Genomic DNA, 17,846 nt, shown 5'->3' with positions numbered 1-17,846 from the left:
TACTGCAGTAACGAATAAGAAGATGTAGGTAGATATTTTTTCTTCACAATACACTAAAGCCACAAACAAAAATTAAAATAACAACAATTGAGAATCTTTATAAGAGTTATAATATATGTACTACAGCAACCATGGTGTTCAAAATATCAATCCATGAGTGGACAACAAATAATGCAATTCAAACATGTATCAATGACCATGTACTTTTCAATATGGCTGCAGCTATCAAAAAAATCCTGAAAGTGTATACTATACACTATGGCATATTATAATCTGCAACAAAAGAAAGGAATTACAATTAAAGATACAATAATTGACAAATTATAATAATGTTGTTAAGTAAGTTGTATACCTCTTATCAAAGATTTTCAAATATTTCTTTGTAAACCACATTGGTAGTTGTATTGCTTACTTTTCCATCTTCATCTAGAATTAAAATTTTGAGTCCTTTCTTTGTTGTGACTCTAGAAATTGCTACATACAATTGTCCATGAGTAAAAACTGGGCGAGGAAGATAAAGTCCAACTTTAGAAAGAGTTTGTCCTTGACTTTTGTTTATTGTCATTGCAAAGCATAAGGATATTGGAAATTGCCTCCTTTGAAATTTAAACGGGATGCTGGAATCAGAAGGTGTCAAGTTCATTCTTGGAATGAAAATTTTGTCACCAACATTTTGGCCTGTTATGACAGTAGCAGAGATAACATTCTTTCCCAAATCATTAACTTGCAACCTGGTACCATTACAAAGACCATTTGCTTGATCAATGTTTCTTAAAAGCATAATTGGTACGCCAACTTTCAATTTAATCATATGATTTGGAATTCCTGAACATTTGATATCATTTAGAAACTCTTGAGTAAACCACTCACCTTGAATTTCTTGATCATCATCAAATTGGCAAGGAGTGTCTAAACTTAAATAAATTTGTTCTTCACCAGGAATCAAAGATAAAATGAAGTCATTTACTTGTTCAACACTATCAATTGTAGGGAAAAGTATAGCGTTGTCATCAAAGAAGCCATGAGTCATGATATTTTCAATTAGACCACCATAAACAAATTTCACTAAAGAAAGTAAAGGTGTTTCACTTTCTTGAATTAGAAGATTTGTTGGTATTGAAATGTTGGCTTCACCACTTTCATTCAAATTCATATTTACATCTTCAATTTTAAGAATCCAATCAGCAAATTCTCTTATATCTATTGCACTTTCATTTGAAACAACACTTTTTAGCCTCATGTTTTGTGATAGCTTAAGAACTGTGCAATATTGTCACAAATTAGAGTAGTTAATTGATGAGTTCACAATATCATACCTTGATCCCTTCCTTACTACTAGCAAGATTTGTCTAAAATCACCGCCCAAGACAATAACCTTTCCACCAAATGGTTTGTCAGCATTATCTTCATTTCTAGCTCTCATAATGTCTCTCAATGTTCTATCAAAATCTTGGAAACATAACTTATTCATCATAGAAGCTTCATCCCATATGATAAGTTTTATTTCCATCAATAGTTTAGCACGAAGACTTCCTTGATTGATGTTGCACGTTGATTCATCATTGATTGCTAGTGGTATGCAAAAAGTAGAATGAGCAGTTTTACCTCCAGGAAGCAATAAAGATGCAATGCCGTTTGAAGCTACATTAAGCACAATCATTACCTTTGCTCTAATAGCAGTTGACAAAAGTTTCCACAAATATGTTTTTCCAGTCCCACCATAACCATATAAGAAAAAGAAATTTCCTACATCTGAATTCACTGCTGTCATAATTTTGTTATAAACATGTAGTTGCTCATTAATGATTGACTGCAATAGAGAGTGATGTAGCTTCTCCATTTCTTCTTTATCATAATTCAATTCATCAATAATGAACCTGTTATTAAATTTGAATGAATTAGAAAGATCAGGTTGAGGAAGGGAACTATAATCTGTTAAAGATCGCCCATTGGAATTTAGAAGTTCTTCTACTTCTAGGAAACACATATTGTGTAAATCTTGTTCTTCCATTTGAAAACCTACAAAAAAAAAATGTCATGAATAAAAAAATATGTAATAAAGAATGGAGATTATTTATATTTAGTACCTGGTATGTTCAAGTGTTTCCTTTTTTGATATAGGATACCATCTGCCAATAAATTCCAAGTTGCATCCCAAACAACTTTTGGCTTTGACATTGTATTCATGATTAACAAAGAAACAAATAACCTTCTAAGTTGATTTCCATATGCAAGATGGCTAGCCTCTTTAATAGCATCAATGAATTCTTTGTCATCTGCCAATAATCCCAATTCCTGGCAAGCCTCTTGGTATGTAGAGAATGTTTTACCATTAATTGTCTTTATACTATCATGATTAATACAACCTTTTTGTTTTGTCAGTAAGATTCTCATGTAATAGCATTCACCCGATCCTAGAGGAACATATGCCAGTCTTCCAATACTGTAACCCTACTTTCTTGGTTTCCATTGCCTTTGGCTTCAAACCAAACTAGAAACATGGTATTGATGCTGTCATTCCTCTCCAATACATCATCAATTTTATCATCATCTTTAAACAAAACTGTTTGTTGATCTTGTAGGTGAAAAGTTAAATGTAACATCCCTAAGGAATATTACTGATATAAAATAATTAAAATTCAAATTTCATTAAATTCCACATTGATTATGAACTATTTCCCAAAAATACGGAAATTTTAAAACTTTAATAATTAAAATCTGTAAATCCAAGAATCCATGATTCATAGAAACTAGAATAAAAGTCAACGGCTCCAGCCGGATTTACATAATATTCTCAAAAACAAAACAGTAAAAGTATACATATGTATCTACAAAATATCCCATGATAGCCCCCGCTCCGAGTCTACGCATCTCCTGGCCCACCTGTCACATCATCTGCTCCCGGATAACAAGTTATCCGATCATCGCCACACACACACAGATAGGGTGAGCTATGCTTCCCCACCCAAAACAATATAAGTACAAAACTCATAATTTCCAAAACACCCAACCATGACCTCATAGTCCTTCATGAGTCATATGCATGAACTAAGTCTTGGGACTTCCTTGTGCTCCCACGAAACTGACCCATTCGTGGTTCAACCCTATGAGCCTATCCCGCTCATAGTCCTGCCCTACAGACTCCTCGCCTGTAGTATAAACATCCAAGCCTCACACTTGGACCCTGGCACGCACGCAATCACCATACTATGGACTCCTCGCCCGATAGTAGCCGACGGGAACTTCACAGTTCCTTGTCCATCGTGCGCCCGACACATGCAATCACCATACTAAGGACTCCTCGCCCAATAGTAGCCGACGGGAACTCAACCAGTTCCATGCCCATCATGTGTCCAACCACCGAGCACATCCCAAACCTCTAATGGCTTAGTCCATCAAGCCCACACACCACAACACATGCATATAAAATCTAATAATGGTATAACAATCAAACACACTCACAAACACATAGAAACTTAGTGAATCGCATAAACTCGCTTAGGCTAGGGACCTCTCGCCCAAGCTAGACCCTCAATCTCGCTTAGGCTAGTCCACCTCGCTTGGGCGAGTTTAACTCAGCAACCAAAACACGCCATCTCGCTTAGGCGAGATCCTCTCGCCTGGGCGAGTCACACGTTCACCCAAACACCCATTCCCACCTCGCCTGGGCTAAAATACACGCGAAGCACCAAACATGACCAAGACATCTCGCTTAGGCGAGGCCATCTCGCCTGAGCGAGACTTTAGTTCGCTCGAAACCCATAAAAACCTTGCCTGGACGAGAAATCACGCTCAACATGAGCACACCTCCTTGCTATCTCGCTTAGGCGAGCCATTCTCGCCTAAGCCAGAGTGTCACTCGCTCAACAATAACATAGCTCGCCTAGACGAGCTACAAGACCTTTAAATCAGAAAAGTAGCTCTGCAATTCTCGCTTAGGTGAGATGGACTCGCTTGGGCGAGACTTGCAGGGTTTTGCCTCTGTACACACACACAAATACTCAAAACATACCCAAACCAATCCCAAATTGCAACCAAACATGTTCAAACAACTTGTATCATCAACCAAACCCTATATATGCAGTGCAACACATTTGAATCCTCTTAACCCGCATATTGGCCATGACCCAAAAATAACAACACCAAAACCCTCATTCTAATCATATAATGCATCACATGGTGATGCACACAACCTCACACCAATCAACCTCTCAATCACTGCACATAATACACGAATTTCATGCCAAACAGAGATCAATTGTGAAATCCATGACACAGAACCATATACATATTACGAAATTCACACGCACAAAGAAAAGCTCCCCTAACCTGGATTGATTGCTCAACAATTGTGAAGGCAGAATCCCCTTGACTCAAAATCCTTTCTTGCTTCAACCCTTGCGCCTCAAAACTCAGTTCTCCCTTTCAAACTCGTTCTTCTCTCTCAAGCAAATTCCAGCAATGCCAAAACCCTTCCCTTTACCTAATTTTTGGCTTTTATATGTGCCTTTAAGATAGGTATTATAAATAAAACGAGTTTTGGGCCTTTAATTTCCTCTTATATATTACTTATTTGATAAATTCCCAGCCCCCTTGGCTGCCCATTCTGCTAGGCTTTTCTTTACCCCTTCACATTCATATCACCAATATTAGTTAGCAAAAACAAAACTTATTATTTGCCCACCAAGGTTTGAACCCATGACCTTCCACTCATAAGGCCATATCACAACCACCATACCAAATCACATTTGGTGATACTCATAAATCAACAATAGTTTACAATACTAATCACATACTCTTTCATATCCTTAAAAATCAATAACAAAACAAACACACATAATTGACATACATAGGACTCAAACCCAAGTCCTTTCACACAAACCAAGTACTCTCAACCACATGAGCTAGTACTTTTCCACGTCACATTAAACAACAATTAATGCCATAAAGCCAACTTCTACCCGCATTTATTAATTAATTAATTTTCCTGGGTCTTACATTAAACGCGGAACAACAGGCTATCTATGATGGATATCAAATCCATAAATTCTCCAAACTGCTTCACATGGAGATAAATATCTACAATCATAATATCTTTTAATCTCATCAACAATACACATTTCTGTAGAATCATTCTCTTTGTCTGTAATTTTCATTGTGGCTCTATCAGGACCTTTGTTGACATATTTGAACAAATACTTGATTGAGAGTGATTTGTTACAATATTTTGTATTAACATGAGCTTGATATCGCATTAAGAGAAAAGGACTATAAGGCACAACATTTCCATTACCTAATTTATGTCCATTTTTCAACACAAATAAACCATCATCTCTATGCCTATATATAGGATATCGATCCTCATCAATTGTAGTTTTATGTCTAAAGTTTTTAGGAAAAAATTTAGAACACCGACCTTCTTTCATGCATGGTGAGTTGAATCTAGCAGCTCCGCACGGACCATGTATCATATATGTTTTAACAACCTTTTAAAGTTTTGGATATAGATCTGGATGAGGAAGTTCAGCAGAGATTACTTCATATATGTGCTTTGCATTTTCTAACTTGTTTGAGTCACTCAACCATAACAATATATGAGCATATGGCAGACCTCTCTTTTGAAATTCAATTGTATACATACCTATAATTTGAAGATAATTATTATACAAAACAATTGGCGGTAAAAAATCAAAATGATGGAAATGTAGTTTGTGTACCTTCATTGACTTTGCCAAAGAAATTATTCTTCTTGAAATCTGTCATCATTTGGTCTAATTTCATTTTAAAAACTCTACAAACAATGTCTGGCCTATCTGAAGCAGTTAAACCTCTTGATTTTACAAAATCAAGAATTTCAGGCCAATTGACATTACATGTGATTGTTATAAACAAATATGGATAGCCATATCTCTTACAAATGGCCATAGCATCTTGGCAATTATTGAACATGTATCTCATGCCACCTATAAATGAAGTTGGCAAAACTATATGCTTTCCAATGGAAGAAGGCTCAGTTTCATCTTTGTTAACAACTTCTTGTAACCCATTTAGAATATCGGAACGAATGAGTTTTTGATTATTTCTTATAAAAGACAACCTTTGGGCTTCAATCATTGTGCAGGTATCCACTGAAAATTGTTGAAACAATCTACGTGAGTGTACAATGTTACCAAATTCAACCTTTCTATCTTGTATTCTGAAAGCAATGAATTCTCGTAAAGAAATCTGAATTCTCTTTCTACTTTGACCATATATTTGACAATCTCTAATTGGAATATCCTCTTGATGACCATCCTGTCCATATGGAAAAATCAAAGGATATTGTAGAGGAATGAAACATGTATGAGTTTCATGTAGTCTCGTCAACTGACCACAAACTTTCTTGACAATGATGTCTCTTCCTACGTCTAAGGTGCTCAAATCACCAACTATCAATGCTGCGACTTCATCTGTTATTAGCGTATTGTATACTCCAGGATCCTTAAAGCGATTTCTAAATAACCTCAATCCAAAATCTGATCGATCATCATCATGCATAAAATCTCTTACTCTTCTGAATGATTGAGCAAGAACATTGTGTTTGTCAATCATGTTTTTCAACTCTTCTATCAATGATTTATCAAATATGGATTGTTGTATATCAGACATGTAAAATTACAAAAGGATAAATAATATACAGAATGATTCATAAAAAAAATAAAGTATGTAGGCATACCCAAAGTGACTAACTCTGTTTGTTGTTTCATTTTCTGTGTCATAAATACATAGTTGTGCAAATTTTGGACTTGATCCTTTATCGGGCAATAAACTTCCAATGCGATGGTAATTTTGACCACTAAGAATAAACTGAGGAGGATCACATCCATCATTGATTGAGGAATGAATCTTCACACCAAATGATGTAAATGAGAACATGTTGTTGTAGCTTCTTATGTACTGTAAGAAATGTTGGCTTGTACTGTCTTCACCTTTCAATTACTTTTGAAGCAATTGAGGAGGTTTCTTCAACAATGGAAGTTGGACTTTTCCCTTTTGACAACAAAGAGAGAAATCAACTTGTTTTAATCTTTTGCATTTATCAGATCTTTCTTCGTACCACAATTGAGCTTGACAATAGGGACACTCAATGGAACAGTCCCCTACATCAACATTTGCTAAGTACATAAAAAAAATATGTTATTAATTAAAAGATATTTATATTTATATGTACAATATAATAATATAAATTGGCTAAAAAGTAGTGTTCAACCTTGAATTTCAGCTCTTGAATACAAATCAGAGGAGAAATGCCTAATTAGATAATCTGAAATAAAATAAAAAAACAATTATTAATAAAGGAAAATAAATAAAATATTAATTTATTTTTTATAATCAACCATTATTGATTACCATGATTCTCATCTTCATCAGAATTATTGTCAAAATAGCATCCTGAAGAGAAGGCTGACAAAATTTTCCAGCTTCTAAATATTGAGATGATTTACTTGGTCTTGCACTGGTATAGGATGGCAGCTTAGATATGTCTAAATATTGATTTAAACATTAGCAACATGAATTTGTAACAATAAAAGTAATTAAAGTATTCAAATTAATTTTTTTAATAGTACAAATTACCACGACTTTGGTTGTCTTCAACATCAAAAAGATTAACAACTTCAAAATAAGAAGAAGAATCCACAGAAGCAAGAATGGAGCTGCTACCAACAAATTCTTGATCTAACCTATTAGTAATTTTATCCAATAGTGGTTGTGTATTATGACAGTCACTTTGAACCATATCTGCAAGTATAGACATGAAATATAAAATGATGATATATTAGTTTGTAACTCATATTCTATGAATTTGTTCTTATTTAACATTTCAATACTGTGAAACAGAGACATGATTATAAGTTGGATTGCTACCTTTGTTGTTAATGTTGGTTTTGTGCAAAATTGGACCATTGGTGATTTCAATTGAAGTACAAACCATTCCAGATCCAATGGAGGTAGAACCATGAATTTCTTTACATGAAATGTTAGTAAATATTAGTAATAGAAAACTATTAAAGGAATTGAAATAAAGATAAAATAATATTAGATTTATCAGGCATGATATTACTTTTTTCTACAATCTTCTGATTCCTAATAACTTTCCTTCTTGTTCGTGCATTCTTATAATTAAGTTGGTCAATGTCTGCAAATTGAAATTAAACAAAATTAAATAAAAATGTATCCAGTTTAAAATACAAAGATTACATTTAATATAAAGATGAATGAGACATTGTGTATCCATTGGATATCCATTCAGTATGGATAAATTGACAAAGATATTGTGCATTTCAATTTCATTGTTGGGAATTTCAATGAAATTTAAATTCAATGAAAAAACTTACCACGATATGTCAACTCCAACAATGGATTTCTATTTGAAGATTGAATTCCTTGATCATGCAGGTTTCTATCTTCACTAACAGTAAAGGAGTTGTTGATAGTTGAATTTGGGGTAATATTGTCATTCCATACTAGGAGAATGGTTCAAAAATAAGAAGAGAGCATAATAGATAAAGTTCATTTGAAATAAAATTGTTAAACAATGTAATCCAAACTGTTAAACTTTAGCAGTAAAAGCAATCTAAGTATGCAATCCAAGTAATAAAGTAATTGAAGAAGTTGTGTTAGTCTATTAAAGTAATTGCATCTGTTGCATTTTTTTATATGAATACCTTAAAAAATATTAAGAACACAACTTATCTGTAAGAGATGTATTCAGTAACAATGAAAAAATTCTACAGTGTCACTGAATGGATAGTGATTACAACAGTTTGAATTCAATGAAAAAATCATTACCAAAATCTGTATAATGAGAAAAAGGTGTAGTATTTCCAGAAGAAAATGCTTCAGTGTGAATGGATTTGTCCTTATTGGTATCTGTAGTGAAGAAAACAAAATAAAAATCTGTGTTGGTAATTGTACATCTGAATGTTTATGTTATTCTATTGGAGATAAGTAAATGTATTTATTGGAAAGAAGTTTTAAGAACAAATGAAATGATAAGTAAATTTATTTTACCTGAGGACTTCATCATCATATTTGAAATCTTTTGTGACACAATGCTCTTCCTTTTTCTTCTTGCATTTGTTGATAGATTTGCAGTCATTTGTTTATGTTTGTTTATGAATACACTTGGTGTTATGCATACACTTGCTATTATGTTTCCAGAAGTTTATACATACACTTGCTGTTATGTTTGTTTATACATTGAAGAGAAGTTCAATAAAATAAACATTTTGATTAACAATTCATTTTTGTTGGAGGATGTGTTGAATATAAAGGGACATAATCAGTTTTCCACGCTGAATATTCCTAAGGTAGATAATGTAAGTATAATATTTTTATAAAAAAACAACCAAGTCATTAATATGGAAACTGTACCTTTTGATCAATATTTGGGAAAGCGTACCTTTTGATATGCAATGTCCAAATTCATGATTTGCAGACACTGATATGCTTCTGTTCAGAATTTGCATCTGTGCTATTATCCCTTTTTGGGCCAACACATAAGTACTATGCTTGATAATAGTCAACCATGAAAGTAGAAATTTGTTTCTACATTTAGTGTACCACGAAACTAATGGAAATAATTTTTAAAAAATGAGGTCAAACAAAAAGAATGACAGCCCAATGTATTTTTAATTGTCCTTTGATAAAAAATGAATACACGTGTTGTTTAACTTTTTAAAACATAAATAGACTAAAACTTTTAATACACGTGTGTTTGAGAGTAACAAATAATTTTTTTTATTGTATTCTTTTTATAAAACAAATAATGTTCTTTGATAGTATTAGAATACAAAGTTAAAAGAATTACCAAGTTAGCAATATTTACAACTTCAATCCTGTGTTAAAAGTTTTTATTTGGCAAGTGTGTGTGATAGAAGGTGTGGATAGTGTTTGCTGTAGTAAGGATCGGTTACGGTTTTTGAGCTTGGTTCTGGCCAATTTGGAAAGGATGTCGGCCCTGACGTTGTCGGTTCTTGGAATGTGTTCGACGCGGACTTGTTTGAAAGCGGATTGAATAACTACACGGACCAGATGATAATACTGTAGGAGGATGGGGTCTTTGATCTGAAATTCGTCATTTAGATGACCTACAGTGAGTTTGGAGTCGGTTTTGCATGTTAACTTCTTGACGCCGACTTCACGGGCTAGGGAAAGGCCGGCGAGGATGGCTTCGTATTCGGCTTGGTTATTTGACGTTTTGAAAGCAAAGTGAAGGGATTTTTCGATGAGGATGTCGTTGGGGCCTTCTAAGACGATGCCGGCGCCGACACCCCTTGGATTTGAGGAGCCATCTACATGAAGCGTCCACTGGTCCTCAATGGGTGTTAGTTGTAGGTCGTTGACGAAGTCTAAAAGACACTGGGCTTTGATGGGGCCTTGGGGTTCATAGCGGATGTTGAATTCTGACAGTTCCACGGCCCATGATGACATGCGTCCGGCTAGATCTGGCTTTTGTAATATTTTTTGGATTGGGTAGTTGGTCTTAACGGTTATGGTATGATTTTGGAAATACGGGCGAAGGCGGCGTGCTGCGTGGACTAAGGATAGGGCTAGTTTTTCTACCATCTGATACCTGGTTTCAGGATCTTGTAGTGTTCCGCTCATAAAATACACAGGATGTTGTGTGCCCTCTATTTCTTGAACAAGCGTTGCGCTAACGGTATAGTCGGTGGCCGTGATGTATACCAGCAGGGGTTGGCTGGGGTCCGGTTTGTGGAGGATAGGCGGTGAGGTTAAGGTTGTTTTGAGTTTTTGGAAGATCTGTTCACAATCATCAGTCCACGTGAACCGAGTTGATTTCTTTAGGAGTTGGATTATGGGTTGGGTTTGTTCAGCTAGTTTGGGTAGGAAGCGAGAGATGACTGTGAGACGGCCAATGAGACGTTGGACTTCTTTGACGGTAGTGGGGTTGCGCATTTCGATGATAGCCTTGCATTTTTCAGGGTTAGCCTCTATGCCGCGTTGGGTTAACATGAAACCAAGGAATTTGCCCCGGTCAACGCCGAATACGCATTTGTCAGGATTTAGGCGGAGGTTATATTGGCGCAGCGCGAAGAACACTGCCGCCAGGTCTTCAGCGTGTTGATGATGGCTTGGGGACTTGACAACCATGTCATCGACGTATACTTCGACACAGTGTTCTGTTAGGTGGCTGAAAACTTTGTCCATTAGTCGTTGGTAAGTTGCCCCGACGTTTTTGAGGCCAAAGGGCATGACCCTATAGAAGTAGTTGGCATCGTCCGTGATGAAGGCGGTTTTGTGCATATCTGCTGTGGCCATTGGGATTTGGTTATACCCTAAATATGCATCCAAAAAGCTAAGCACCTTGTTTCCTGCCGCGCCGTCTACAAGTCGATCAATGTTGGTAAGGGGTAGGCGTCGCGAGGGTAAGCCTTGTTCAAGTCCGTGTAGTCTACGCACATCCGCCATTTGCCATTGGCTTTCTTCACCAAGACAACGTTAGAAAGCCAAGTGGTGTATTGAGCTTCTTCTATAAATCCTGCGCTCAGTAACTTGTCGGCTTCCACCTTGGCTGCTTGTCGGCGTTCTTCCCCAAGCTTGCGTTTTTTCTGGGATACGTAGCGGGCTTCTTTATATATGGACAGCTTGTGGGATGCCACCTGAGGGTCTACTCTAGGGAGGTCGGCGGCCGACCAGGCGAAAAGATCTGTGTTGTTGATGAGGATAGGTGTGATTGTGGCACGCTCATCAGAGTTTAAACCGGTGCCTAAGTTAATGAGTGACCATTGGGAAGCACCAGAGGAGTGATGTCCTCGACTGGTTCGAGGCGGACATCCCGGCCTATTCTGGGGTCAAGGTCTTCGCCAGATAGGGCTATGCTGGAACCAGGGGGTCGTTCGATATGGTTGGTTTGTTGGATTGGGAGTTGTGGTCGTAAGCTTGCCATGTAGCATTCGCGTGCCAAGCGCTGGTCACAATGTATGGTCAGGATGTCACCGAATGGGGCAGGGAACTTCATGGCTAAGTGAGGGGTGGAGACGACTGCACCAAGTGTATTGAGGGAAGGACGGCCCATGAGGATGTTGTAAGATGTTGGCGCATCGACAATAAGGAAGCGGATTGGGATGGTTTTGGTTTGGGTTCCGTCCCGAAAGACGGTGTGGAGATCTGTGTAGCCCCGGGTGGATACTTGTTCGCCGGAAAAGCCATATATGGGCTCATCATATGGGATCATGGCGGTGTCAGGAAGTTGTAATTTTTGGTAGGTGGCCCAGTAGAGGATGTCAACTGAGCTGCCTTGATCCACAAGGACTTGCTTAACAGCATAATTCTCTATTTCGACGGTGATGACCATGGGGTCATCTTGTTGGTGGTCAAGGCTGTGGAAGTCATCATCTGTGAATACAATGGGGGGCATACGGCATCTGTGGTGGGAATGGGTGATATGGTTGATGGATTGTATATGGCGGAGGTGTCTCTTCCTGGCAGAAGAGGTGGAGCCTCCGCTCGCGAAGCCACCATAGATGGTGTTAATGGTGCCTCGTAAGGGGGGGTCGGCAGGGGTGATGTCGGTGCGGGTGGGCTCTGGTTGTTGATTGTTGGGTTGGGTGGGGTGGCTATTGTGATGGGAGTCATTTGGTTGACGTCTGTGGTCAGGTCGCGGGGGGTGGCGGGATCGAGAGGAGGAGGAATGGTCATCCCTACAGATGAAGCGGCGAAAGTGGCCTGCACGGACCAGTTCTTCTATTTTATCCTAGAGTGCTTTGCATTCTTCCGTAGTGTGACCATGGTTGCGGTGGTAGCGACAATATTTGGTCATGTCGGCGTTAGGAGGTGTGGTTGTCTTGCGTGGTGGAGGGATTAGATCAACTTGGAGGGCTTCGTCTAGAATGCGGGAGCGGGCTACTGTGAGGGGGGCGTATCTAGTGAAGCGAGGTTGGCGGGGTTCGCGTGGGCGGGTATCAGGGCGTGGGTTAGGCTGTGGGGTGGGGTTGGAGGTGGTGGCGGTGTAGTCGTTGCAGAATTTGGTGTGAAGTGTTTGCATTTCCTCCATGCGGACGTAGTCGGCTGCACGCAGCTTGAGTTCGTGCATGGAGGCAGGTGGGTGGAGGTAGACGTTCTTGGCGAAGGGGCCGGGTTGTAGGGTAAGAGTCATGCACTGGAGAATCATCTCCTGGTTGAGGTACGGTGTACGAAGGGCAGCTTTACTAAAGCGATCGATGAACGCTCTGAGTGGTTCGTTAGGTTCCTGTCTGATACCCAGTAAGGATATGGTGGTGGTTTGATGGGGACGGCTTCCGGCGAAGTGGGTGGAAAACATGTGGGAGAGGATGTCGAAACTATCGATTGAGTAGGGCGGAAGAGTTGTGAACCATTCTAGGGTAGGGCCTTTGAGGGTGATGGGGAAAGTTTTGCAAAAGACTGCGTCTTGGGATGTGTACAAGGCGACGTGGGTGATGTAGACTTTAAGGTGCTCGTCAGGGTCGGTTTCGCCAGTATAGCAATCCAGGGTAAAGGGTTCCCACTGGCCTGGGAGAGGGGTGTTGGCGATAAAGTCCGTGAATGGGTGGGGGCGTCTGGGCTGGTGAGGAGGAGGCATGTGAGGTGGGGGGGTGGTTGATCATAGCAGGAAAGGTAGAGGTGATGTTGTGAGGGGGAATGTGGGTTGTGGGAAGATATTGTGGGTTATAGGGTGGAATATGTGTGGTGTGGAGGGCGGTGGGTATGTTGTAGGGGATATGGGTGGTAGGGAGGGTGGCGGCGAGGGTTGGGGTGCGGTAAGCCCCGGTTGACCAGATGGAAAGTGATGGGGATGGGTAGAGGTAACGGGTGTCTGTTGGGTGGTGGTGAAGGTGTGGGGGGTGGGATTGTATTCACTTTCTTCCTCTGTAGGCTGGAAAGCCGAAGACTTCACAACTTCAGAGGCTTCTTTGGCTTTTCCCTTCAGGTTGGGATCAGCCTCGACCCTTCGCATGAGGCGGGAGTTCTCTTGTCTCAACGCCTCCATTTCTTCAGCACTAGGCTTCTTCAGGTCTGCGAGTTCCTATTGCATCTTTGCTTGGCCGTCTAGGATGGCGGCCAAATCAGGGGTGATGCTAGGAGGTCCAGAGGGACCAGCATCCGCTTGCTTGTTCGCTCCAGCTCTGCTGCGGGTGGAAACCATCTCAGAGAAAAACGGGTACTAAAGGTGTTCGTCTCGTGTCCCACGGTGGGCGCCAATTGTTCCTGTAGAGAACAAATAAGATAAGTTAGGCACGAGTATCACCTTACCATGTAGTCCGCTATCTCTTCAGTTGGCCTCTTCCCAGTCGATACATGTCAGCTTGAACCCAGGAGGGGTTACCTGCAGAAGAGTCTCCGAAGCTCAAGTAAGTCAAAGCTCTCGGAGAGTCAAATCAGTGATTAATGAATGCGTACCTTTAATTGCTGGGGTCCACGTGTATTTATAGAGCATTAATGATGTCTGACCATCCCATGGGCTGGGCCTTGACTTAGGCTCTAGCTTGGGCTCTAGCTTGGGCTGTGAGTGGGCCAGGGTCCTAACCCAGGCCCTTAAGGTTTATGGAACGCGGATGTTTCCATTATACTGAGTTCGTTGGAGTGGTCGGCCTAGGCTCTAATCTTACCGGATATGCTGGAGCAGTCGATCTAGGCCGGCTACTTGCCTTTATGGATTATGTTGGTGATATGAGGTGCATGTTATCCCTTTAGATGTTTAGCTTAGGTTAAAACCGGTACAAGTTAGGCTAACTCGGCATAGGCTGGACATTTGGCTGCCTTGATATACACATTGTTTACTTATTTGGTCGAGTTTGGCTAGGTGTGGTACACCAGTCCCTGTAACATCCCGTCAGGATATTATTGATTTATAAATAAATAAATGAAATAAATAAACAGTGCGTTTAATAATACCTCATTTTCCCAAAACGCGGGAAAATTTAAAACTTTATTAAATGAGCGGATAAAGTTTACAACGTCCATTACAAAACCAAAACCACAATATTATCAAGTCACCCATCAGGGTTTACAAATGTTTTCAAAAACAAGTAGATAAACGTAAGAGTTTCCCCAAGTCAATCCCCTCTCTGCGACTAGGCTGCACCAGAGCCTCCCGCATCACCAACATCTGCTCCCGTGTACCGCGTACACGATCATCGCCACACACACGCAGATAGGGTGAGCTTAACAATTAAATCACATATATAAAGTTACAGAAACATAAGCATATAAACACAAGAGATCGTATATAACATAAACATCTCACATTGCCCTATTCTTTAATTCCTATCATCTGACCCCCAATCAGATTATTCGTGTTCTACAACGTCTGAGGATTACTTCAAGGTGACTTGCTGCCATACCTATCGACCACAACCGATAGAGCACGTGCGGGAAAACATGCTACGGATCATACACCGCAACGCCAGGTAGAGTTCCCATATACGAACATAGTCTGTATCGTCCCAAGACTACCAAACTCGTCAGCCAACAACTAAGGAGGGCAATCCATTTGGACCCATCCGTACTGGCCACAACTAGCACACTCACACCGGCAACACTCGCCAACCCGAGCCACAACTCAAGGGTTCCTCGTGTCCATCCGCCATCCCGAGCCACAACTCAAGAGATGTTATTCCGAGCCACAACTCAAGGAATACCACGTGCTTAACCCCTATCCCGAGCCACAACTCAAGGGATACGTTCCGAGCCACAACTCAAGGAACACCAGCAATCTCACCCTTAAAGCATCACTAGACGCACTGTAGATCATAAATTCATAAATAAAACTCAAAGCTGCAGCAGTATAAATCGCCTAGCGGGGGACACGTACCGCCAGGCGCTACTAGCTCCCAGACCGCCTGGCGAGTGTCGCGTACCGCCAGGCGCACATCGCCTCAAATTATGCAGACTTATCAGCTACCACCTGGCGGGTCAGCCCCCACCGCCAGGCGCCACCGCTTCATACCCTACCACTGTTCTCCCTACCACATGGCGGAATACCTCTCACTGCCAGGCGCCTCTTGTTATTTAGACCCACTGTACCGCTGCAACCGCCTGGCGGGTTGAACCCCGCCGCCAGGCGCCATCTCAGAACCTCGTCACGTGCTGGTTTATCTACACTCCATTCCTCTGTTATTCTCCATACACTAATTAAGGTTATTTAGAAAATCCCCCATCAACCACCAATCATCCATATACACATTATCCCCTAGTCTGACCATAGCATGATTAGTCCTTCCATTAAGCTCACAGGACGTCCCTCTCTATTTTTGGTACCCAATCTGACCAAAAAGCACTCACCTCACTGCAGGTATTTTTCAGCCCTAAGACCTATCTGTCAACATTCTCTTTTCCCTGTCCACCCCATAATTGACCCCATCTTATTAGTCATACTTAAGTCTACACTCCCCTAATTTTCCAATTCATCTCGTAGTCAAATTTGTTCACACCCAATATTATTACCCCCACTACACGAATTTCCACTCCTCCAGCCCGAACCAGTCCAACCAGACCTCCAGTTTGCCACTGCTGTAACGTTGCCGCCTGGCGGTAACTGATCTCCCGCCAGGCGGTGTACCAGACCTGAGAGCCATCCTGCTCTCTTTCGCCACTGCTAACCTTCCCAACCACCACTTATCATCTATCTTAATGCAATTCAACCCATTTTGGCATAACAACTCCAATAATTTCAGTCCCCCCATCTCACTACCACCGTACCCCGCAAGGATCACGACAATTTCATCCCAAGAGTACTCCGCTTTGATCTCCGTCACATTAAATCACTGTTTCATTCATTTCTACCTACTAATGCGTAAACTGGACATCATGTAATATCAAATTCATCTATTGTCAATCACCAACAGCTTTCCCACCGATCAGATTTAACCCAGAATTCCAGAAAACCCCAAAACAGGAAAAATGGCCCCGCGCTGCCTGGCGGTTCAACCAGCACCGCCAGGCGCTTCATCCGCAACCCAGAAATTTAGTGTAACTCCAAGCGTCGTCGCCTAGCGACCGGGAATGTGCCGCCAGGCAGTTCCCTTCCCAGAACCCCCAAAACTCGAATAAACAGATGAGCCGCCTGGCGGTGATTCATCACCCGCCAGGCGGTTTCTGGAAAATTTCCAGAAATGCAGAAATTCAAGCATACAACAGCAGATAGACATTCAATTATCATACATCACATGTTATTATTCTTTTAAAACAAAATCGCGGAGTCCAGCTCCCCTAACCTGGTTCTCCTCCGCTTAAGCTTGACAATTGCAAGGTTTCCCCTGTGATCACCCACCTTCCTTGCTTCCTCACTATTCTGCAACGCAACCCTTCCCTCAAATCTCCTAACACTCAGATTTTCGTGTTCTTTCTTTGGTATGCTTCCCAACTTGTCAAACCTTAGCCCTTAACCTAATTTTCCTTTTTAAAGTGTGCCTAAACTAAGTGTTTAATTACCCAAAACGAAAATGGCATTGAATAAAGCATATTTTGCCATTCAACTCCCCCGCTGCCTTTCCAGCCCCCTTTGGCTGCCCACTCCCTTAGGTTTCCTTTCCACCCTTCCATATTCAAGTCAAATCCAAAATGCCAAAAATATATAAAATTAATGTAAGCTCTCCAAGACTTGAACCCACAACCATGTAATCACCAAGTCTATATCAAACCACTTAACCAATTCATATTTCTTGCTAGGAATCACAATTCAATTATCATAATATACAAGAACATGTTTTCATAGATTGAAATAATAAAACCATAACATCAAAAGTTAACATACATAGGACTTGAACCCAAGTCCTCTCGCACAATCAAAGTGCTCTCAACCACATGAGCTAACACTTTTCCAC

At 40.4% G+C, this 17,846-nt stretch overlaps 1 pseudogene; it reads right to left on the bottom strand.

Moving 5' to 3' along the window:
* Positions 1–358: 358 nt before the first annotated feature.
* LOC146888044 (uncharacterized) lies at positions 359–6,591 on the bottom strand (annotated as a pseudogene).
* Positions 6,592–17,846: the final 11,255 nt, after the last annotated feature.

This window comes from Vigna unguiculata, chromosome 2 (assembly GCF_037176805.1).
Source record: "Vigna unguiculata cultivar grain cowpea cultivar isolate G323 ecotype 2 chromosome 2, ASM3717680v1, whole genome shotgun sequence".
NCBI classification, from domain to species: Eukaryota; Viridiplantae; Streptophyta; class Magnoliopsida; order Fabales; family Fabaceae; genus Vigna; species Vigna unguiculata.
The sequence above is the reverse complement of the archived record's forward strand: the minus strand, read 5'-3'. Positions and strand labels throughout refer to the sequence as shown.